Here is a 26,431-nt window from a genome sequence, read left to right as displayed (position 1 = left end):
ATATAATATAATTAATTTAATACAATTAATATAATATATAATAATATAATATAATATAATTAATTTAATACAATTAATATAATATAATATAACATAATATAATATAATATAATATAATTAATTTAATACAATTAATATAATATAATATAATATAATTAATTTAATACAATTAATATAGTATAATATAATATAATATAATATAATATAATATAATATAATATAATATAACATAATATAATATAATTAATTTAATACAATTAATATAATATAATATAATATAATATAATATAACATAATATAATATAATTAATTTAATACAATTAATATAATATAATATAATATAATATAATATAATATAATATAATATAATATAATATAATACAATTAATATAATATAATGTAATATTATTTATTATAATATAATTAATATAATATATTTAATATAATATAACATAATATAATATGATATAATATAATATAATATAATATTGTCAAAAAAACTTTGTATATGACCTGAAAACGTAATAAAATAAAATAAATATTTTTACATTTTACTGCCAAATAAATAAATAAATAAATAAATAATTAAATAAATAAATAAATAAATATATTGTTTGTTTCTTGTGCAAATATCAAAAAATGACTAAATCTCAAAGTATTTTCTGGACAGTTTGCAACATTTCTGATGCAAATAATAGTGCAGTGAAAGTAGCAAAACCACAGTAAAAATGCACTAAAACCCACACAAAATTGCTCAAGACGCTGCTCTGTGAAGTGCAATTCCTGACAGGTAAAATTGATGATAATGCAGTTTGGCATTGTACCGCACAACACCACGTTTGCTATTGCAATCTGGTATGCGTGGTTGAACCCGTGACGTCTTGTGTGATAAGGGTAGGTATTTCCCCAATAGGGTTGATCTGACCGCCCGTTGGACAGAGTTTAGCTAGTCAACTGCTCATGTGTTGTAAGTGAATATGTATAATTACGCTCTGAATCAACACACACACTTCAGCGTCATGAGAACTCCAGCGCTGCGTAATTACACACGCAGGCCTGATCTATATATTATTCAGAAAGCTGAATGAACAGAACGTCAGAGCGCTGGAGGGGTCAGCGACACACAAATATTAGCATGCGACGCCTCTTTAACAGAGAGACCAATACTTCATCATGTTGTGTGTGTGTGTGTGTGTGTTATAATTGGCTCTCTGGTCGGCGGAGTGTGTGTGTGGATTTAATTAGCCAGCGCTTCAGCGTGCGCTAATGAAGCTGATTTGGGATGGCGGACGCGTGTTCCAGCACTGCTGTGATAAATGTGAGACGTCACATTAAAAGATGATAAATGGGACCGCTGCCCCTCTGGACATCAGAAACACACACGCACACACACGCCGGGGATCATGGGTAAACCAGAGCCCCACTGGGCAGAGAGCATCGTGGGAAGAGTGAGTGTGTGAGAGGGAGAGAGAGAGAGAGAGAGAGAGTGTGTGTGTGAGTATGAAAGAGTGAGTGTGTGTGTGTGATTTTGAGTGACTGTGTGTGTACATTTGTGTGATTGTGTGCATGTGTTTCTGTTCAGTATGTATGTGTGTGTGTGCCTGCATTAGTGTCATGGTGTGTGTGTGTGTGTATGCATGTGTATATCTCTTGTTTGTGTGTGCTTGTATGGACACGTTTGAGTGTGTATGTTTGCATTAGTGATGTGTGTGTTTGTGTGTGTGTGTGTATGCTTGTGTGTATCTCTTGTGTGTGTTTATGAGAGTGTGTGTACAGTATATGTGAGTGTGTTTGTGAGCATCTGTGTAGTGTTCGTGTTTGTATGGACATGTTTGAGTATGTATGTGTGCATCTGTGATGTGTGTGTGTGTGTGCGTGTATGCATGTGTGTATCCCTTGTTTGTAAATTATATGTGTTTGTGTGTGTGTGTGTGTGTGTGTGTATGCATGTGTGAATATCTTTGTGTGTGTGTGTGAGCATGTACAATATGAGTGTGTGTGTGTGTGTGTGTGTATGCGTGTGTGTATCTCTTTGTGTGTGTGTGAGCATGTACAATTTGAGTGTGTGTGTGTGTGTTTGTGTGTATGCGTGTGTGTATCTCTTTGTGTGTGTGTGAGCATGTACAATATGAGTGTGTGTGTGTGTGCGTGCGTGTATCTCTTTGTGTGTGTGTGAGCGTGTACAATATAAGTGTGTGTGTGTGTGTGTATATGCATGCATGTGTGTATCTCTTTGTGTGTGTGTGTGTGTATGCATGTGTGTATCTCTTTGTGTGTGTGTGAGCATGTACAATATGAGTGTGTGTGTGTGTGTGTGTGTGTGTGTATGCATGTGTGTATCTCTTTGTGTGTGTGTGAGCATGTACAATATGAGTGTGTTTGTGTGTGTGTGTGTGTGTGTGTGTGTGTGTGTGTGTATGCGTGTGTGTATCTCTTTGTGTGTGTGTGTGAGCGTGTACAATATGAGTGTGTGTGAGTGTGTGTGTGAGTGTGTGTGTGAGTGTGTGTGTGTGTGTGTGTGTGTGTGTGTGATGGCAGCAGGATGCTAACATGTCAAAGACCACACAGAGGGGCCTTTTCTTCTGACAGGGCCCATGGTGTGTAAAACGCACACACACACTCACATATACACACAGATAAAAGGCAAACGTGGACAGAACTGGGTCACACACACACACACACACACACACTGCATTTCTAGTTCTCCTGAGCGCTGTATCCCTGTGTTAACACAAGGTGTGTGTGAAATAATGTATCACTGCACACACGAGCAATTCATCCAAGAGAAATAGCAGAACTCCGATGGCAGTGTGTGTGTGTGTGTGTGTGTGTGTGTGTGTGTGTGTGTGTGTGTGTGTGTGTGTGTGTGTGTGTGTGTGCGCGTGTGTGTGTTCATCTGTCAGACATCAACAACATTCAGCAGATTTCTGAACTTTTATTTCGAGTTATTGTCCGGCTGTTCTATTATCTGTGTGTTATTCCTCATGTGTGCACAGATATGAGTGTGTTCCTCCTCATCAGACTGAGGCAGCATGACTTTAGTCATGATGACTATATAGTGAACATCAGCACAATATATTGGAACGGACCCTCAGTAAGCAGCAGTAAGGGCGCACTCACGCTATGCTTTCTGAATCGAGGCCAGGCCCGTTTTCGGATGGTTTGAGAAGTGTGAGTGCTCTAAATCGGGCTCAGGCATGGTTCAGCTGGCCGGCCCTGGTCCGGTTGGAAGAGGTGTGGTTCACTTGGGCTCTTGGGCTTTGGCATGGTTTGCTTTGTAGTGAGTGCAGAGAGTGCAGCCCAAAACTGAAGACGAGACGTGACTTTAAAGGGTCACGAATCCCCCGTCTCCGCAGGGTGTTCTCACACCTCTAGTTTGGAAAAAGTCAGGAAAGGGGGCGTGTCCTGCTCTGTTAAGGGGGGAGTGTCGGGGGAGGGAAAGAGGGAGGGTGCATAAACATTTGCATAAAAATGGGAGTTTCTGTTTGTGCACGTGCTGATTTACACAGGCAAAACAACACACAGACGCAGAGGAGACGACAGTGACTGTGTTTACATGGACATCAGTAATACAATTAATTGACAAATTATTAATTAGTGGACTTTAACTACAGTTTGACACTTTCATTCAGGAGCATTTCCTGTATGCCGCCCGTGACGAACCAGATGTTGGATGCAGGAACTGCTGGAAGAGTGTAGTTGTAATGGAGACCGCACGGCGAATGGGAGAAAATAAACCCTCTGCATTTCCCTGTAACTTACGGTGTTTTCACACCTGCCTTATTTAGTTCCACTGAATCGCACTAGAGTTGGTTTCCCCTTTTGGTGCGGTTGGTTTGGGCAGGTGAGAATGCAGCGGTCGTACTCGAGTGCGCACCAAAAGCGGACCAAATAAGCGTACCGAGACCTGCTTGAAGAGGTGGTCTCGGTTCGCTTTCAAACAAACCCTGGAGCGGTTCGTCTGTGGTGAGAATATGATCCGTACTTAAACAGGTCCAATCGCAAAAAGTACTGCACCTTTTGGACTAATCCAGCTGCCGTAGGCCGATGCGCTGTGCATTATGGGATATGGAGGAAAAACATTTGTTGACAGCGCTTTACCAACAGAGACAGAGAGAGAGAGAGAGAGAGAGAGAGAGAGGGAAAACATTAGCTGATGGATCGTTGGTAATATTTCCGCAAGATGAGCATGTCGCAGTTTAGCTAAATTAATTCACGCCTCCTCCTGAAGTGACGAGTGATGCATTACACACTGTTTTCTAGCCGCGGACGCGCTTCATTCTCGTAATGTATAGTTTGACTAAAGCAGGGATACAATCAGTCAGCGCAGTCGTCCCTCCAGAGTAAAAGGTTTTGTTTACCTGCAGGAGTTCACTGGCATTTTCCCGCACGTGAATTATATCCAATCAATAAGCAGTTTAGGAAATATGTTCAGCAGCATCTGGCCAATGAGAGATGTGGATTTTGTCAGATGACTGCATTTTGGTTCGTTTCAACTGGTTCGGACCAAAGCCAGCAGTGTGGTGTGGAAACGACCGAAAGACGGCAGAAAATGCAACAATGCATCATTTATTGCGCTTGGTTTGGACCAAATGAAGCGAACTACAGATGTGAACGCACCCTTAGATGCACTTGGTAGGTACTGTAGCGTCAGAAAGCCGTGTGTGTGTAGACCAGGGCTATTCAATTAGTGGCCTGCGGGCTGAATCCGACCCCCGAAGCACTTTGTTCCGGCCCTCCAAACAGTGACCAAGACATTAAAAATAAACTAAGTTCAGTCGACAAACGGCCGCTGTAGTTTTGAAGTCGTGCGTCTGATCAATAACAGCACGAGCTGCAGTTAAAGGCTGCACAGAGCGTGAGTCATGTCCAAACACATGCGGTACAGGTGAATTGGGTGGGCTAAATTGTCCATAGTGTATGAGTCTGTGTGTGTGTGGGTGTTTCCCAGAGATTGGTTGTGGCTGGAAGGGCATCCGCTGCGTAAAAACTTGCTGAAAGAGTTGGCGGTTCATTCCGCTGTGGCGACCCCGGATTAATAAAGGGACTAAGCCGACAAGAAAATGAATGAATGAATGAATGAATGAGTGCTTGTGTGAGGTGTTTCTAATGCAGCATCTATTGGGGAGAGTAAATCTGTTATGATTCTCTCCTCTTGTTGCCGATATCAGTCTCACACTATTGTTTTCCCCTGTCTGAAAGTCTTGATAACACCATCCTGGAGTTTCTCTGTTATTAGTTTGGTGAATAGGATTGTAGAATAAGGATGTGCTGTACTCTCAGATTCACTGCGCTCTCAGTTTACCTGCTATGATGCATCCACTACTGAGAAACCCAGAAATGTGACAAGGGTGTATGTAATAAAGAAGAAGAGCATTGTTCAGTGCTCAAACACAACACCGAGCACAGTTCTGAACGTGCATATGAAACTTATCTTTAAAAAAAAGCAAGTTAATATGCAGCACGTAAAGTTGAGCAGTTGTTAGCGGGTTTATCCTGTTTAGCACATGCTCCGTGAGTGTGTTTGTTGATTTCAGCACTGAGATTAGCAGGTTACAGCCTCACACACACCGCACACCAGCGCCAGCCGCTCGCGTCCCACAAGACACACACTTTTATTTCTCTTTGACTTTTCTTTCTTATGTCTTCCCCTTGTCTCATTCTCTCGTCCTCAGAGCACAATGACATCCAGCAAGACTTAATGCGCCACCAGGACGCCATTATCACCTCCGTAATCCTGCAGTTCATTAGCCGCACTCTTAATAATTAAGCTGGAGAAGTGCAGCGGTCCGGAGAGAGAGCCCTGATGCACTAATGCTCCTCACATTAAAGGTAAAGACACCAGGAGGACTTCATCATCTCCTCCTCCTCCGTCTTTCGCTCTTTTGTCTTTTATTTTGGGTGTGCTGATGATACAGGAGAGCTGCTGGAGTCCAGTGTGCTTCACAGCCTCATTGATCGACTTTTATCCCTTTATTTGCGTTATTATTTTGAATAAAAAAATCTAAATGATTAAAAAAAGACCAGATTTTCATGAGATTTGAGTCTGTGAATGTTTAAGATTGTTTTAAGACGTGCTTTTTTGGGCTTGTTTTGAATAGAAGTTGGTGAGCTTGAGCGGCATGGTGGCTAAGGGGTTATCACTGTGGCCTCTCAGCAAGAAGGTCGCTGGTTTGAGTCCCGGCTGGGTCAGTTGGTGTTTCTGTGTGGAGTTTGCATGTTCTCCCCATGTTGGCGCGGGCCCTTGATAATGTCTCTGGGGCCCCCTAAATATATGGGCCCTTAGAACTGCCCTAACTTTCCCCCCTAGCGGTCCCCCTGGTGGGCGGTCAAACAATATCACTCCTGAGCATGCATGCATGCGTGTTTGTTTGTTTGTTTGTTTGTGTTTGTGTGTGTGTGTGTGTGTGTGTGTGTGTGTGTGTGTGTGTGTGTGTGTGTGTGTGTGTGTGCGCGTGTACACTCAGCTTGTTAAAGCCCCTCCAAATGTAAAACTGTGTATGGAAAGCATCGTCGACGCACCAAGATATCGAATTGAACCAAATCGATAGCGTGATAATCGTAACCAAACCATGAGACCAGTGTGGATTCACACCTCTAATATATATATATATATATATATATATATATATAACACTAGAGCAGGGCAGGGGAAATAAGTTTTCACCACATCACCATTTTCATCAGAAAACATGTTTCTTGATTGTTGACCCCCTGATGTTGGTAACAACCAAAGAACTCCAGATATGCAAATAAAACAAATGTGATTAGTTTAGACTTGAAGTTCTGCTTAATAATCTGAAATGGAGCAGGGAAAAAGTATGAACAGATGAAGAAAGGGAGGTGTAATCCGGCAGTGAAGGCTCAGACAGCAGCTGAAATCTCTCAGTAGTTCTTCAGCAAGCCTCTGCCCTTCCTCAGTGTGCATGAACATCAGCTGCTTCAGTCCAACATCTACATCAGCAGGAGGATGAAGATCAAACCAGGGTGGACATTTCAGCAAGACAATGATCCAAAACACAGCTCAGATGCTTTCAGAGAAAGAAAATCAAGCTGTAGAATGGCCCAACCAATCACCTGATCCGAATCCAATAGAGAACACAGAATAAAGCTGAGGTTTAATAGACGAGACCCACAGAAGCATCAAGATTTACACACTCTGTTGAAGACTGTGAGAAACTCACACCTGAGCACTGCACAAGGCTTCATTCTCCATATGAGACACGTCTTTCAGCTGCTGGACGGTTCTGTCTATCCACACTGATTTCTATTTTCTTTTGTATTTGAGTCAGGTGATTAAACAGTCATATAAACACAGTTAACCTGCAGTTATAGAGTAGGTGATGCCTGTGTGTACATGGTCAATGAAGTGTATATTAACATTAAAGGTTGGACATCATCATCATCATCATCATCATCACTTGTCTTTTATTTTGTGTCTGGGATGATGCAGGAGTCGAGTGTGTTTTACGGCCTCATTGATCAGCGCAGGACTAACTAGCAGACGCTTGTTTGCTTAATTGAACTTTATGTGGTCTGCAGGGATTTGCTCTTCAAGTGCTTCTTAAACGCTCCCTAATGTTTCTCTCAGCAGTGTGAATGTAAAGGAGTGTTCGTCAATGACGCATGGGGAGATTAGCAAACACAGGAGTACACTGAAGACATAAAAACACATCTTACTTAAGAGCTTTTGTCTCGTTTAGAGTCCAAATATACAGTATACAGTTGAAGTCAGAATTATTTGCCCCCCTGTTTATTTTTCCCCCAATTTCTGTTAATCGGAGAGCAAATTTCTTCAGCATATTTCTAAACACAATAGTTTTAATAACTTATTTCTAATAACTGATTTATTTTATTTTATAATATTAGTCTAGATATTCTTTAGGACACTAGTGTTCAGCTTACAGTGACATGTAAAGGCTTCACTAGGGTAATCAGGGTAAAGTTAGGGTAATTAGGCAAGTCATTGTATAACAGTGGTTTGTTCTGGACACAATCCAACACTAATATTGCTGAAGGGGTGAATAATATTGAGCTTAAAATGACTTTAAAACTTTTATTCTAGCCGAAATAAAACAAATAAGACTTTCTCCAGAAGAACTGATATATATATATATATGTTAGTCTGGATGTGTTGTGTTCAGTTGCTCAGTTGTTTGATCTCTTGTTTCTCTGGTTGGGCTGTGTTAATACACTCTGGATGCTGTAAAAACACACACACACACACATACACGAGTGCACCGAGCGGCGCGGTGAGTGTGTGATGAATAATCCAGGCTGGCAGTTTGACCAGTGGCCTGTGGCAGAGAGAGCAGGTCTGAGACTGAGGGAAGTGTTGTTTCATACTGTAAATCTCCACGTCTGACTGTACAGACAGGCTCAGAGTCCCATCACTGACTGCAAAACAGGACAAAACACAGTCCACTGTATACACCTGCATTCACACTAGCACACACCTTCAATTGTTTAGGGAAAAAAAGGTTAACTTTAATTACTTTCAGTGCATATAAACTTTATAAATTATATAAAAATACATTATTATTATTTTTATTATTATTATTATTATTATTATTATTATTATTATTATTTAATTATTACTATTATGACTATTATTATTATTTTTTAAATTATTATTATTATTATTATTATTGTTATCATTATTATGACTGTTATTATTATTACTATTAATATTATTACTATTATTATTATTATTATTATTATTGTTATTACTAATCTTATTATTATCATTATCATTATTATTATAACTATTGTTTATTATTATTATTATTATCATCATTGATATCATGTTTCTTCTTCTTATTATTATTATTATAACTATTATTTTTATTATGACTTATTATTACTATTATTATTATGACTATTATTATTATTATTAATAATAATATTATTATAATTATAACTTATAGCATTATTATTATTATAACTATTATTATAACTATTGTTTATTATTATTATTATTATTATTATTATTATTATTATTATTATTATTATAACTATTATTTTTATTACGACTTATTACTATTGTTATTATTATTATTATTACTAGTATAATAATAATAATAATAATAATAATTATTATTATTATTATTATTATTATTATTATTATGCTTTCCATGTACTTTCTAAAAATGCTGGGCTGTTGAAACCCAATGTTGTCAGATAAGGTCAAACTTAACCATTGGGTTAGTAAGTATTGTTTAAATGTACTAGTTTTTATTACATGTACAAGAGTGACTTTATCAGTGTCCGCTGGGTCTTAAAAAGTCTCAAAATGTCTTAAATTACAAAAACTAAACTTAGGGCCCTACAGTTTTAGATTCACTGAATGTGAATTACAACTCGTATTGTATTGTAAGTCTCGCTAAATATTGCTTTGTCCATGTTAAGCTACTCAATCAGGGTTGACGCCATCCAATAACCAACAGCACATCTCAATAAAACCTCTGGTTTAATATTTAACTGTTTTATTGCAAACAGATACAAAACAGCTTTTAGATATTTTTACAGCAAATCCCCCATTACATTTCCTAATCAGAGAAGGAAAATCAAAATAATTACAGGATTTTTCATGATAATACCGGGTCATTAGAAATAACCCTTAGTGTTTAACCCTGTATAAGTCTAAATTTTAATTCTTAATGCTCTCAAAATGTCTTAAAACCTCCAGAAGCCTGTTTATATAGACTCAAAGAAATAACGCTGGATTGCTGAAACAGTGCTGGGTCAAATATGGACATTCCCAACCATTGGGTTAAAAAGTGTAGTTTAAACTTTATAGATTATTTAATTACATTTACAAAAACTGTAACCCAATGTTGGGTCAAACATGGGCAAACCCAGCCATTAGGTTAAAAGTGTCATTTAAATCTAATTGATCTGTTATATATAAACTTACAAAAGTGACTTTATTCATTCATTTATTCATTCATTCATTTTCTTTTCGGTTTAGTCCCTTTATTAATCCGGGGTCGCCACAGCGGAATGAACCGCCAACTTATCCAGCAAGTTTTTACGCAGCGGATGCCCTTCCAGCCGCAACCCATCTCTGGGAAACATCCACACACACATTCACACACACACTCATACACTACGGATAATTTAGCCTACCCAATTCACCTGTACCGCATGTGTTTGGACTGTGGGGGAAACCGGAGCACCCGGAGGAAACCCACGCGAAGGCAGGGAGAACATGCAAACTCCACACAGAAACACCAACTGAGCCGAGGTTCGAACCAGCGACCTTCTTGCTGTGAGGCGACAGCACTGCCTACTGCGCCACTGCCTCGCCAAGTGACTTTATATACACTCAAAACTAAATTCTGGATTGGTGTAACCCAGTGTTGGGTCAAATATGGACAATCCCATCTGTAGTATTACAACAACACAGCATGTTTGTGTCATCATGTGGAAAAGGCTTTATGTACATTCCAATAAAGACCAAATTGTGTTAAGCCAAAGTCTGGTCAAACATGGACAAACACAATCTTTCGGGTTAAAAAGTGTCATTTAAATATAAAAGATAATTTGTTATACCAATAAAAAAATTAGTATAAAATTATTTAATTTTTTTTTTTCATTTTTAAAAAAAATAATTTTATTCAGTCAAAAAAAAGAGTGGGATTGCCTTAACCCAAAGTTGGGTCAAAGCTGGGCAAACCCAACCATTGGCTTAAGAAGTGCTGTTGTAATTTAATTAATTAAATATATATTTTTATTAATCTTACAAATGTGAGTTCATTTACACTCTAAAATATGTTGCTGAGTTGCTGTAACCCAATGATGGGTCAAATATGGGCAAACTTAACCATTGGGTTCAAAAGTGTGATTGCAATTTAATAGAATTTTTTTTGTTTAATTAAACTTATAAATGTGACTCAAAACCAAAGTATTGCACTAACCCAATGTTGGATGAAACATGGCCAGCCCAGTTGTTGTATCGCAGTGTAATGTGGGCTCCAGCATGGCTGTCTCTCTGTGTATTGAGTCTGAATGCTTTGACCTCAGTGCAGTCATTATGATGATGAAGTCTTTGTTGAGGCAGTCGTGGTGTAGCAGTGAGTGTCCCGGTCGCTCCACCGTCCTCTGTGCTTGTGCGTTTCTTTATCTGTAATGTTGACATGTTGCTGTGATTTATTCAGATGACAAACTCGGGCTTTCTCTCTGTTAATCCTGCGGTATTATTCACTGCTCGCTAATGCCAGATTACTCTCCTAGCCATTCTTCCCTGTGATAAACGACTGGCAGGCAGCAGCAAAAATAGATCAAAACCGCTGGGAACGAGCGCAGGAAAAGAGGGAACGAGAAGGAAGGAGCTGAAAGAGCGGTAAATCATTTTACTGAGACGCCCAGCAGGGCTGGAAATGCCACCCGTGATTTCTGTGTGTCAGCCAATCAGAGTGCGGCTCAGGAACACACGCGTGCGTGCGCGCGCGCGCGCGTGTGTGTGTGTGTGTGTGTGTGTGTGTGTGTGTGTGTGTGTGTGTGTGTGTGTATTTTTATGTTTAACAGCTCTCGGTCCATCATGGCTGACACCGCTGAGGTGCGACACGCGTATGTGTGTGCGTAAAAACACACCAAGATGTCAAGAATGCAAATGACAAAGTTGAATGCGATCACTAAAGTGAATGTTTTTACCACCTGAGAGATCGCTGCAGCGCTTCACTGCATAATCACAGCCGCGTCAACACACAGTACAGCCTACTAGAGCTTACTTTCTGTTAGATTCTTCAACTTTTTATACAGATGAGGATTCAGTGATGTCCTGCCGTCATTGTTTACATTGAAACTACTCTTGAAAAGCTTGTGAAAGAATCCAGTGAGAGTGTCAGCTTTAACAGTGCTGTACGTCTTTACTCTTAAAGAATAAGCATGCTGCGTGAACGTGTTACTCTTACTTATTCTGCTTTATAAAGTGTGTTTCCTGTTGGAACCTCTGTCTTTGTTTTGATCTCTGACTCCGCCCACTGGCAGTTTAGCCAATTATATTTCAGCACTCTGGGTTGCCAGATGGTGGAAAACGGAGTATTTCATTTCGGTCTTGAAGCGTCTCGATGAATAAAATAATAAAATAAACACTCCAGTTTTTACATTTCGTCTGCAATACCCAGTTTAACCACTAGAAAAAAAAGTTTGTGTTTATCAGAATGATGTTAATAGTATATAGTTATATTGTAATACCGTATATACAACTACAGAATAAAAACTGAGGCAGGCAAAACCCTGAGGTAGTGGATTTGAAACGTACAACGAAACATACTCAAAGTATTGTATCAAAGATTCGCAAAAATGTAGACAGTGCCCTCTAGTGGATTTGTCATCTGAACTGTACAAAGAAACGCACCCTATGTATTTAAGATTCGCAAAAATATAGACAGCACCCTCTAGTGGATTTACCATCTGAAATGTACAACAAAACATACCCAAAGTTATATACTTAAGATTCTCAAAAATATAGACAGAGCCACCTAGTGGATTGTGATCTGAAACATAACGAAATATACCCCAAGTAATTTATTTAAGATTTGAAAAAACATAGACAGCGCCCTCTAGTGGATTTATAATCTGAAATGTTCTACGAAACGTACCTGAAGTAATATATTTAAAATTTGCAAAAACATAGACAGCGTCCTCTAGTGCAGTGGTTCTCTAATTTATTTTCTCCAAGTACCACCTCAGAAAAAATGGTCTCTCCAAGTACCACCATAATGACCAGTGTTGAGTTAAAGTAGTGTAGTTGGCCAAATGAAGCAGCTACAGCACTGCACAGTTCTAAAACAAGGCTGAGTCATATTCATTCAACAAGATTATATTCCATACAAAATATGAAGCTGATCAGTCGGTTCTTGTCACAAGACTCGCGTTGAAGCATCCTGAAGAGTTAAGATTCAACTGGGCACGCCTGGAATACGTCATGCTGCAGTTCTTACTCATTTTGCTAGCCTGTGGGTTAAATTTTGGCACTCAAGTGATCGAGATATAATAAGAATACATTTTCAAAATTAAAGATTTTTCTAAATAAATGATCATTTAGAAATTAGATTATAATTCCTAATTTTTTGTGCGGCCTGTTACCAATTGATCTATAGACCGTTGCTGGTCTCTGGCCCGAGGGTTGGAGACCACTGCTCTAGCACATATCTGCTCTGCAAGCCCCACGCACCTCTTTCTCTAGTTCTGCACCAATTAAATAGATTTTTAGCAGCTGATGATGCGATGCACTAAAGTAAACAGTCTAAGCACAGCACTTTGATCGTAGGCTTCAGAGAACAGCCAATGCTGATCACAAATGTGTTATCGTACGCATCAAATTCATAACTCAGTGATTCCTACGCGCACCAGTAGAAGTAAGCCTGTGTACCACTAGTACACAAACCACAGTTTGAGAACCACTGCTCTAGTGGATTTGTCATCTGACGTTTACAACGAAACGTACGCTAAGTAGTGTATTTAAGATTTGCAAAAATATAGAAAGCACCCCCGAGTGCAGTGGTGCTCAACCCTGTTCCTGGAGATCTACCTTCCTGCACAGTTCAACTCCAACCCTGATTAAACACACCTGAACTAATTAATAAGGATCTGAACAGCACTTGATAATTACAGTACAAGCAGGTGTGTTTGATATGGGTTGCAACTGAAATCTGCAGGAAGGTAGATCTTTAGGAACAGGGTTGGTCGCCTCTGCCCTAGTGGATTTGTCATCTGAAGTGTATAAAAAACGTACCCAAAGTAATATATTTAGCTTCGCAAAAATACAGACAGTGCCCTCTAGTGGATTTGTCATCTAAAAAGTACAACCAAATGTAACCTAAATAATGTAATGTATTTAAGGTTCGCAAAAACAGGCCGTGCCCTCTAGTGTATTTGTCATTTGAAACATGCAACAAAACATACCCAAAGTAATATATTTAAGATTTGCAAAAATACAGACAGCGCCCTCTAGTGGATTTGTCATCTGAAACGTACAACGAAACGTAACCTAAATAATGTAATGTATTTAAGATTCGCAAAAATACAGACAGCGCCCTCTAGTGGGTTTGTCATCTGAAACGTACAACGAAACGTAACCTAAATAATGTAATGTATTTAAGATTCACAAAAATATAGACAGTGTCCTCTAGTGGATTTGTCATCTGAAACATACACCGAAACGTAACCTAAGTAATGTATTTATGATTTGCAAAAATATAGAAAGCGCCCTCTAGTGGTTTTGTCATCCACTGTGCGCCCTATGTTTTACATTTACAGAAATACTGATAGATGTCATTGTCGTCTTCTGGTTAGACTACTATATTAATCTTTTATTTTTTAATAAATTTCAATTTGTATTAAATTCTACTGCCATTAGGATTTTAACTGGAACAATTGCATAATTGCAATTGGAACAATTAACCTATAGTTAAGCCCTTATATTGCACTTTAAGCTGAATACTAATAAAACATATAGTTAAGTATTATGTGCTGTCATCATGGCAATGATAAATCAGTTAGAAATTAGTTATTAAAACTATTGAAAACTGTTCAGAAATGTTGAAAAAAATCTCTCCATTAAACAGCACTTGGAAATAAATTTTAATATAATTTAAATAATTTTGTCTTCAACTGTAAATACTCATGTAATAATAAAAATAATAATAATAATAATAATAATAATAATAATACATACTGTGTTAAGTGTTTTGGGGTCATCTTCTTCCTCTTCGTCATCCATTCCTCCATCATAATTGTTGCATCCGCTCACCTGCGCTATAATGATGACTATAATGAAGTCAGCTCAAAATAGTGATGGAGGAAGAATGTTAAATTTAGCTTGTTAACTTCAAGTTTCTAGGTCATCCTTACCTGAGATTGACAATGAAACTTTTGTGGTGTCAGCCTAGATCCCTGACAATTAAGTTACGACAGCTCTGGCTCTTTTTTTTCCCCTTTGAAGGGACATTGGCCTGAAGCGAGCAGTACTTAAATGACTCTTTCTAAAGCGATATATCTGGGCCAGCCGTACGCACATGCAGTCTTTGTGGCTGTAATCCAGCTGCTTTAGCGTGAGGTCGGCGGGCGTCCCGTGTTGAGGATTGTGTCCTGGAGCAGCAGTCATTAAACACAGAGGAACAGAGTCACCCCTGAACAACAGCGCAGGTCCTCAAAGACCAACACACTCATTGAAAAAACATGCCTCAGCCTAGATTTTTGAGCCAAGAACATTTCAGTATACATTTGACTGCGGTTTCTGGGTTAAATGGGCACTAGGGGGCAGTATGACACCGACAACTTTTCCTTTTCGCACTAATGATGTTTACAGGCGCATATTATCCATGTTTAAAGGATTATTTTTATGCTTTTCTTTGCACAACACCTAATAAATCCCGCAATATACAAGAGTAATTAACAATGTTTATGACCAGTAGTTGAATATGTTTGCCTCATCTACTGTATCTATTTTTATATGGACAACATAGTTGCACTGTAACTATTAAATTAACATAATACTATTAATGACGCTATATTGTTAGAGTTAGATGTTGGGTTAGGTTCAGGGTTAATGGATGCAATTATGCATCATTCATTGTAAATGCTATGAGTAAATAATTGTAATGTGTAACATCGTCACCTAAAATTAACGTGATATCGATCAGTTTGGTCGGTAGCTCATCAATCAAAACATGTGCAAAGCATATTTCAGATTAGCAAAAATGCAGACAGCACTCTCTAGTGGATTTGTCATGTAAAACGCACAACAAAACATACACTAAGTGTTGTATTTCAGATAGACACATAGACAGCGCCCTCTAGTGGATTTGTCATCTGAAACAAGCAACAGAATGAACGATAATTAATGCCTGTCAAATTCACAACATTTAGACCCTGCCATGTAGTGGATTTATCATTTGAAACTTGCGACCAAAACGTATGCTATTTCAGATTGGCTAAAATGTAGACAGCACCCTCTAGTGGATGTGTCCTCTAAAACATTGAAATTAAAGTATGACGATTAATGCATTTAGTGCTGTCGCCTCATAGCAAGAAGGTCGCTGGGTTGCTGGTTCGATCCTCGAATCAGTTGGCAATTCTGTGTGGAGTTTGCCCGTTCTCCCTGCGTTCGCGTGGGTTTCCTCCGGGTGCTCTGGTTTCCCTACAGTCCGAACAGATGCAGTACAGGTGAATTGAGTAGGCTAATGTGTCTGTAGTGTATGAGTGTGTGTGTGAATGTGTGTGCAGATGTTTCCCAGAGATGGGTTGCGGCTGGAAGGGCATCCACTGCGTAAAAGCTTGCTGGATAAGTTGGCGGTTCATTCCGCTGTGGCGACCCCAGATTAATAAAGAGACTAAGCTGACAAGAAAATGAATGAATGATGGATTAATGTATTTTAAATTCGCAAAAATGTAGACACCGCTGTTTAGTGGATTTGTCATCTGAAAAACAAACACATTCACGTATTTCTAAATTGTAAAAAATTAGACTGCGCCATCTAGTGGATTGTCATTTAAAATGTGCAACAAAACACGCTATGTAATGTATTTTAAATTTACACAAATGTAGGCAGCAACTTCTAGTGGATTGTCCTTTAAACATGCAACAAAATGTACATTAATTAACATGTTTTAGAATCGTAAATAAATGTAGACAGCGCCCTCTAGTGGATTTGTCATCTGAAACTTGCACAAAAATGTACGCTGATTAACGTATTTTATATTTATTGAAATGTGCAATGAAAAATACCCAAAGTATTGTATTTCAGATTTGCAAAAATGTAGACAGCACCCTCTAGTGGATTTGTCATCTGAAACGTGCAACAAACACCCTAAATAGTGTTTTTCAGATTACAAAATATGTAGACAGCGCCCTCTAGTGGATTTGTCATTTAAAACACGCAACAAAATAAATGCTCATTAACATATTTCAGATTTGTTTTTATAATTACACGGCATCATGTAGTGGATTTGTCATCTGAAACATAAAATGCACGTTAAGTAATGCATTTCAGATTCGTAAACATTTAGACAGCGCCCTCTAGTGGATGTGTCATCTGAAACGTGCAACAAAATGAGCGCTAATTACAAATGAGCACTAAATACACTTTGTACCATTCCACATTCAAATATGTAGGCTGAGGCATGTATTTAATGAAACAGGGCTATTGCACACAGAGACTTGACTCAGAATTAAGAAAGAAAGAACGGTTTGGAAGCACATGACGACTGAATAATGTTTAGGTTGAACTACTCCTATAAGCAACACGACTCCTGTGCCGTCTCGCATGCTTTCGCTCCATATATATCGAGGAAGAATGTGGTTTTGTGGAGCAGAGTGGTGTATGTCGAAGTGTTCTCAGCGTGGAGCTGTTTTCTCAGTGCGTTTGGGTGGTTCGTTTCTTCCCACCAGAACTTTTTCTCAGACATTGATTGATGGTGTGTTTTCAAAATCCCTCATTTTTTATATGGACTAGAACCCTTCTGAATCCCACACTTTATATGCTCTTATTTTGAATCTTTATTTGCTGATGTAGTTCTGGTTTTGGCCGGAGATGTTTAGAGGAAGTCTTCAGGTCTTCATGTTCTCACCCTTGTGTTGTTTCTGACCTGTAGACTCTGTTATTTTTCCTTTGGAAAACATAAGGAGAAATGGAGGATCGTCACCAGTTCTCTTAATATAATAACAGTTTATAGTGACCCGCAGCTGTCGAACACATTATACTCTCTGAAAACACAGGCTCGCTTCTATTTTGGGTCATATATGAATGTTGGGTTCGATTTTTAAGCCCACAGTTGTCCACATCTGACACAAAATTGGATCGTAAACGTGTGAATGAAAACCAGCTAGATTCATAAAAATGTCAATACATTTATTATTTATTATAGCATTAATCAATCAAATAAAGGTGGCACAGTGGTTAGTATTGTGGCCTCACAGTATGAATGTCGCTGGTTTGAGTCTCAGCTGGGTCAGTTGGTGTTTCTGTGTGGAGTTTGCATGTTCTCCCTGTGTTGGTGTGGGTTTCCTCCGGCTGCTCTGGTTTCCCCCACAGTCCAAACACATGCGCTATAGGGGAACTGATCAACTACACTGGCTGTAGTGTATGAGTGTGTGTGTGTGTGTGAGAATGAGTGTGTATGGGTGTTTCCCAGTACTGGGTTGCAACTGGAAGGGCATCCACTGTGTAAAACATGTGCTGGAATAGTTGGTGGTTCAGTCCACTTCATTTTAAGCCGAAGGGAAATAAATGATTAATCAAATTAAATCAAACTTATGGGGCAGTGAGGAGTTCATGGCTGGAGAGTACTGAACATTCTTCTCAGTATACAGTACAGAAGGTCATTAAAGGACCTGATGCTCTGTAAAATGTTCTGATTAGTAAATATTTGATTTTTTTTTTTTCAGTTTTTAGAAGCAAAATTTCATCATTAAGGTGTCGTGACGGGTTAGGTGACATTACGTTTCCACTCTCAAAGGGTTTTTACATATTTTAATAATATTAATTACTCATTTGGCGTTTGCTAATATATTATTTTGTTTAAAAATGTGAGAAATGAATTAGTCGTGTGCAACATTTTAATAATAGTAAGTTGTACAGTCAGTGATGTGCAGCTTAACAGACCTTTAATGCAGTGTTTTTTAATTTTTTTTTATTTATGTATTAATTACTATATTTATTTATGTATTATTTTTTTTATTTATGCATCATTTCATTTATTTTATAACTTTTTTACTATTTTATTTATTTATTATTTTTTCGTTTATTTATCCTATTTATTTATCATATATTTATTTTTTATTTTATTCATTATTTATTTAATTTATTTGTTATTTTATTGATTAATTATTTTATTTACTTTTTACTTTATTTATTTACTTTTTTGTTTATTTATTATTTTATTTAGTTATTTAGTTATTTATTTAATATATTTTTTATTTTATTTTACTTATTTATTCAATATTTTGTTCATTTATTAATTATTTTATGTATTTAATTATTTATTATTTTATTTATTTTTGTAGCACTACAGTCAATGATGTTTGTTTTTTAAAAATGTGACACAAGTTCAATAAAAATTGGTGAATTTCTCTCTCTAACACACACACACACACACACACACACACACACACACACACACACACACACCCACATAAGCACTGCTGATAAAAACAGAACTGATGTACACAAATGGGAGTGTATATATGTGTGTGTATGTGAGTCTGTGTGCGTATATATGAGCTTGCATGTATGCATGCATGCTTGTATGTGTGTGTGTGTTTGGGAATCTATGCATGAGTGTGTGAGCATATGCATGCTTGCGTGCGTGTGTGTGTGTGTGTCAAACTCAGTCCTCACAGCAGCAGCTCTGTGTCTCTCCGTGGTTTGGTTTCTGCTTCACCTTCAGCACAGGTGAGCCTTTAATGACTCCAATGCTCAGAGGTCAGCAGCACTGAACACACACACACACACACTCTCTCTTATTACTTTCATTAAAATATCTCTGTGTGCATCGTGTTTTCTGGGTTTATTTATTTTCAGATCTCCTGTTTTTACATGCAACATGAGCCGTTAATGATCACACACACACACTCTCTCTCTCTCTCTCTCAGGCAGCGGTGTGTGTGTGTGTTGTCCAGGGTTTTGCGGCCCTCTGCAGTCTGTCAGTCCCTGATGCAGTAATTATAATCATGTAAGCAGATGAAGTTGTTTGGCTCTCAGCGAGTTCTGCTGAAGGCCGAAAGCTACAGAATAATCATCAGTCTGCTGTTCTGCATCTCATTCACACACACACACACACACACACACTGACTCCATCAAGAGCTCACAGAGACGCTCCACAGGTCAGCAGAACACACACATATGGGTGACGTTTAGGACCAAACATATATACTGTATATGTATTAGTGGTGGGCTGTTATCGGCGTTAACGTGCTGCGTTTTTATCAGGCGATTAAAGAAAATATCGCCATTAAGTTATTCTTAAAGTTGTGTTGGGATCTGTGTCTGTTCTACACAAGCATTGATGACTTTCACCTTGATATTTTAGCGCGAATATATACCTGGCCGAGAACGAGTCTTCATGCTCACATGAATGCAGTTCACTAGAGGGAATCTGATCAACGTCAGCTCCTTGCTATCATTGACTATCAGGCACCTGTAGAGTTAATGCGTTCCAGTAAAACATACACAAATAAAATAGAGCGAGTGATTTTTAAAATGAATGACTGTGGATGAAAGTCAAACCAGTGAGCGTCTGACAAAACAGAGCCGTTCTGGACCTTTCAGTTACTTCGAAGACACTACTGACTACGCTTACATGGACATCCGTAGTCTAGCTATTTGCTTTAATAGATAGTAATATAACAAGGTGTTGATGTGAAGTGCTGTAATGTAAGAGTTTCCTGTCATTTTGAGTGATTAAGGTCATCAGAAATGGCTGTTATGAGCTTATGTATGCCGACCGTTCAACATTCATGTTTACCTGAATAAACAGTGAGTAAACACAAGCACATCTGATTGAACATCATTTATTTTCATCGCCAATTATCAGAGTAGAACAGTTCCTCCAGCAGTTTGTGTTGCATTTTGGAAACAGGAGATGAGCCCCTGGTCTAATGCACCACCTGGCTTGAGAAACCCGTTCTCAAACACTTACTTTAGTCATTATTTAGGTAGCACACATACTCTGAACGCCTTCGGCAGAGTTCAAATGAGCCATTTTAATCTGGATTAAAAAAACAATCTATGCCCACCTATAATATATATATATATAAATATATATACACTCACCGGCCACTTTATTAAGTACACCTTACTAGTTCCGGGTTGGACACCTTTTTGCCTTCAGATCTTCCTTAATCCTTGGTGTCAGAGATTCAACAAGATACTGGAAATATTCCTCAGAGATTTTGCTCCATATTGTCATGATAGCATCACACAGTTGCTGCAGATTTGTCGGCTGCACATCCATGATGCCAATCTCCCGTTCCACCACATCCCAAAGCTGCTCTATTGGATTGAGCTCTGGTGACTGTGGAGGCCATTTGAGTACAGTGAACTCATCGTCATGTTCAAGAAAGCAGTCTGAGATGATTGAGCTTTATGACATGCTGCGTTATCCTGCTGGAAGTAGCCATCAGAAGATGGAGACACTGTGCTCATAAAGGGATGGACATGGTCAGCAGCAATACTCAGGTAGGCTGTGGCGTTGATGCTCAATTGGTACTAATGGACCCAAAGAAAATCTCCCCCACACCATTACACCACCACCACCAGCCTGAACCGCTGATACAAGGCAGGATGATCCATGCTTTCATGTTGTCTGAGCCGAGCATCCGAATGTGTCAGCAGAAATGGAGACTCATCAGAGCAGCAACGTTTCTCCAATCTTCTATTGTCCAGTTTTGGTGAGTCTGTGTGAATTGTAGCCTCAGTTTCCTGTTCTTAGCTGACAGGAGCGGCACCCGGTGTGCTCTTCTGCTGCTGTAGCCCATCCGCCTCAAGGTTGGACGTGTTGTGTGTTCAGAGATGCTCTTCTGCAGAGCTCGGTTGTAGCGAGTGCTTATTTGAGTTACTGTTGCCTTTCTATCAGCTGGAACCAGTCTGGCCATTCTCCTCTGACCTCATCAACAAGGCATTTGCGCACACAGAACTGCCGCTCACTGGATATTTCCTCATTCTCTGTAAACCCTAGAGATGGTTGTGCGTGAAAATCCCAGTAGATCAGCAGTTTCTGAAATACTCAGAGCAGCCCGTCTGGCAGCAACAACCATGCCACAGTCAAAGTCTCTTAAATCCCCTTTCTTCTTCTGATGCTCGCTCTGAACTGCAGCAGATCCTCTTGATCATGTCTACATGCCGAAATGCAGTGAGCTGCTGCCATGTGATTGGCTGAACCTGAGCTTGAAAACAGGGTTCTTAATTTTCTTCTTCCTCTTCTATAGCTGCTCCTCACAGCCTCAGGATTTTGTGAATCTGCTGGTTCTTGAGATAAAATACAACAACATAGTTGTTGTGTATCTATTTTCCCACCAAAACAAGAATTGAAGCAAAAAATTCTGCATGTTTTGAGAAAAGAATCACAGCAATAATAATAGTAGAACTGTATCAACAAATTCCTGGAGGGTTTGATTTAAAGTTCTCTCGAAGGTGAATGCCATTTCTGTTTAATGAGGACTATTTTTTTTACTCATGTAGAATTAAAATCAAAATAAGCAAGCGATCACTATAGACTGCTGTTAAACAGTTGTGAAAATAAATGTATGAGTGACTGTGAACAGAATCCTGCAGTGTGGATTGTTCATATATTTTCAAGTATATCATCTTCTACATTAGTTTAGTCAAGTCAAAGTTTATTTATAAAGTGCTTTTTAAAAACAACAAGTGCTTACCAAAGTGCTGTCCACACATACACCATCTAAAACAAAGGACAAATACAACAGACACATGATGACTCTCATATGCTGTTAAAAGCAAAGAGTAAAAATGGGTTGTAGCACTTGATTTAAAAACAGAAAGGGCTGCGGCCTGCCTAACATTCACTCATTCATTCACTCATTTTTCTTGTCAGCTTAGTCCCTTTATTAATCTGTGGTCACCACAGCGGAATGAACCGCCAACTTATCCAGCAAGTTTTTACGCAGCGGATGCCCTTCCAGCTGCAACCCATCTCTGGGAAACATCCGCACACACATTCACACACACTACGAACACATTAGCCTAGCATGTGTTTGGACTGTGGCACCCGGAGGAAACCCACGCAAACGCAGGGAGAACATGCAAACTCCACACAGAAACGCCAACCGAGCCGAGATTCAAACCAGTGACCCAGCGACCTTTTTGCTGTGAGTCGACAGCACTACCTACTGCGCCACTGCCTCGCCACTGCCTAACATACATTTATTCATTCATTCATGTTCTTATCGGCTTAGTCCCTTTATTAATCCGGGGTCGCCACAGCGGAATGAACCGCCAATTTATCCAGCACATTTTTATGGCCCTTCCATGCCCTTCCAGCCGCAACCCATCTCTGGGAAACCTCCACACACACACTCATACGCTACGGATAATTTAGCCTACCCAATTCACCTGTACCGCATGTGTTTGGACTGTGGGGGAAACCAAAGCACCCGGAGGAAACCCATGCGAACGCAGGGAGAACATGCAAACTCCACACAGAAACGCCAACCGAGCCGAGATTCGAACCAGCGACCTTCTTGCTGTGAGGCGACAGCACTACCTACTGCACCACTGCGTCGCCCTCCTGGCCCCCTTAGTTTTTAACCTTGCACGTGAAACAGCCAAAAGTAGCTGATCAGCACATCTAAGTGCCCTTGATGGAGTGTACAATTGGATTAATGAGGACAAGTATATTGGTGCTAGTCCATTTATGCATACTAAAATACTCAATAGTATTAGGTATTAATGAAGTACTAGTATAGTTACTTGCTAACAACAGACCATCACTCTAAAGTTTTACCAGCATATCTACTACTACAATATGATTTAACAAGCTGTATTGTGCATAACCCATTTAAACATGAAGATATTAGTGAACACCCAGCACTGGTCAGAAACACAGCCACACTCAGATTAGTTTGGGAGTCATCTGGAGGTGTGTTTCATGCGTGTTTGGAGATGATGAACACACTTTTGTCTTTCCAAGTGAAGCCATCAATAATAATTCTTATCTGCGCTGTATTGTTTGGCCGCAGATTCTTGAGTTATCGCAGCGTCCCGTAATATTCCCCGGATGATTGAAGGGGAAGTGTCCCACCGTCTGATTTATGGACGTTAATTGTGGTGCATGAAGAATATGAAATGGATTGCGTTGCGGGGGAAAAGGGGATTTCTTGTATTTTTTGCATGATAAAAAAATGCAAACTGAACATCTGGAAAAGCTATTGAAATACAAGCCAAATTCTTGTCCTGGGAGTAAAGCAAAAGCAGCGCTGAATTTGAGCGAGCTGGACTCTGGAGATTACAAACTATTTTCCCCTGTCAGGCAGACCGCAGGCCCTGCAGTCCCCGGGGGCCGGACCCGCAGCGACCCCTGCTCCACATTTCCTCCTCAGCTCTGCGCTGTTCCAGAGCAAGACGTATTTGTGCTTGATATTAAACCAGCATACAATGTGACATAAATCATCAATGAAGCAGCCTTCAGGTTTGAAACTTCTTTTTTTATTCTGTGCGAGAAAGCAGGCGGAAAGTGTGTGGATTTTGAGTGTTCTAGTCTGAAGTGAAACCCACCTGTGCTCCCTGCAGAAATCATACGTAAAATGCTCGGCGTGACCCTGGCAATGTGCCTGATCAGCTTAAATATAGATCTTTTTTTGGATTAAATATTTAAAAAATAATTACAATTTCAGAGTAATTGATATATAAACATAATCGTTTATTAACTAATATCTGAATTATTAAAGTGCATGAGTAAATGCATTCATTGTTGAACATCATTTGATGCAGAATTGAAGTAAATTTGCATGCAAAGTGTACCTCCTTCACACACATCAGTGCATTTGGATTGAAAAAGCCTTTGTTTTCTGCAAGGAAAGAGAAAGGCAAGTGGATTTTGAGTGTTTTCATGTTTTAAAAAAGCAGTTAATTATTTAATTGCATAATTAAATGAATGCATTGTTGAAAATAATTGTATTCATAATTGATCTAAATGTGCATGCAAAACAATCCTCCTTCACACACCTCATCACGTTAAGACTTTGTATTGAAATAGTTTGTGTATTTTGAATGCAATTTTACCACAATATGTCAGAAGTTACTTTTATTATGTTACTAGTTGGAATTATTTGTGTTATTAAATGTGCGCATCAATGCAAAATGCTTCATTAATCAGTGCAGTGTGACATAATCACAATTTAAAGCCTTTTAAAGACATAATTAAATGCATGCGCTGCTGAAAAGACTTTTATGCAAAATTGATCTAAATTTGCATGCACAATGGACTTTGGATTTAAAGAGTTTGTATGTTTTGAATGCTTTTTTTCTGCGGGAAAGGAGAAAAGCATGTGGATTTTGAGTGTTTTAGTGTGTATTTTATGTAAATAATTTAATTGCATAATTAAAAGTATGCGTTGTTGAAAATAATTGTATTCATAATTGATCTAAATGTTCATGCAAAATGATCCTCCTTTACACACCTCAGTGCATTTACACTTTGGATTGATAAAGTTTGAATATTTTAAATGCAATTTTACCACAAGATGTCAGAAGGATTATTTTACTTTTATGTTTAATCACTATTTTAAATTCAGAATTATTTAATTGTGTATTTAATTGTGTGCATCAATGCAAAATGATCCATTCATACAAATTAGTGCAGTGTGATATAAATTACGATTTTTAAAGACTTTTTTTCTGCAAGAAAGGAGAAAAGCGTGTGGATATTGAGTGTTTTAGTGTTTTATGTAAATGATTTAATTGCATTATTAAATGCATGTACTGTTAAAAAGAATTTTATGCGAAATTGTTCTAAATTTTAATGCAAAATGAACCTCTTTCCCATACATCAGTGCATTTGGACTTTGGTTTGATATGGTTTATATAATATAATTGAATTGAATGAAATTTTACCACAAGTTTTCAGAAGTATTATTTTATTTTATTTATTTTAATTAATCACTATTTTAAATGTGTAATTTTTTAATTGTGTAATTAAATGTTTGCATTAATGCAAAATGATGCCTTCACACAAATCAGTGCAGTGTGACATGAATGTGTTTTAGATTTAAAATTGTATGTTATTTTGTTGCATAATTAATTGTATGCATTGTTGAAAATAATTATATGTAAAATTGATCTAAATGTGCACGCAAAATGATCCTCCTTAATTCACACACCTGCATTTGGGCTTTGGATTGAAATAGTTTGTGTATTTTGAATGCAATTTTACCACAAGATGTCAGAAGTATTATTTTACTTTTATTATGTTTAATTAATAACTATTTTAAATGTGGAATTATTTAATTGTGTGCATCAATGCAAAACGATCTGTTCATGCTAATCAGTGCAGTGTGACATAAATCACGAATTAAGCCACGAAAGGAGAAAAGACTTTTGAGTGTTTTAGTGTTTTTTTTTAAGTAAATTATGTAATTGCATAATTGAATGTATGCATTGTTGAAAAGACTCATAACACTAAACGATCCCTCACGTCCCTGCAAAAGTGAAAGATGCAGTGTGTTGCAGATGGACAGGGCAGTCAGAATCTTCAGATTTTTTTCTGTGATGTATTTCTCAGCAGATTGATGCAGAAGGATTTTGAGAGTACCATTAAAACTCTTTTATTGAAGGCGCCCAGCGCAAATCCAATTAGAAACACCTGTTTTGGTAAAGAAAGTTACAGCAGGTCTCTCATGTAGTTCATAAACTAAAGTGCAGAAAATATCAGCGACCCCTGCTCCACATTTCCTCTTCAGCTTTACACT

At 38.4% G+C, this 26,431-nt stretch overlaps 1 long non-coding RNA gene across 6 annotated transcripts in view; it reads left to right on the top strand.

The window, feature by feature from the left end:
- The window catches only part of LOC141377622 (uncharacterized), a 133,160-nt gene that overhangs the window by 82,173 nt on the left and 24,556 nt on the right, over positions 1–26,431 (top strand). For 5 of the 6 annotated variants that reach the window (XR_012390053.1, XR_012390056.1, XR_012390054.1 and 2 more), the window contains exon 3: positions 5,676–5,832. This is a non-coding gene — a long non-coding RNA (uncharacterized lncRNA). Of the gene's footprint in view, positions 1–5,675; positions 6,033–26,431 lie in introns of those variants that run through there. The other variant, XR_012390051.1, reaches the window with a different exon arrangement.

This window comes from Danio rerio, chromosome 14, assembly GCF_049306965.1.
Source record: "Danio rerio strain Tuebingen ecotype United States chromosome 14, GRCz12tu, whole genome shotgun sequence".
Lineage (NCBI taxonomy): Eukaryota > Metazoa > Chordata > Actinopteri > Cypriniformes > Danionidae > Danio > Danio rerio.
This window is presented reverse-complemented; position numbering and strand designations above follow the sequence as displayed.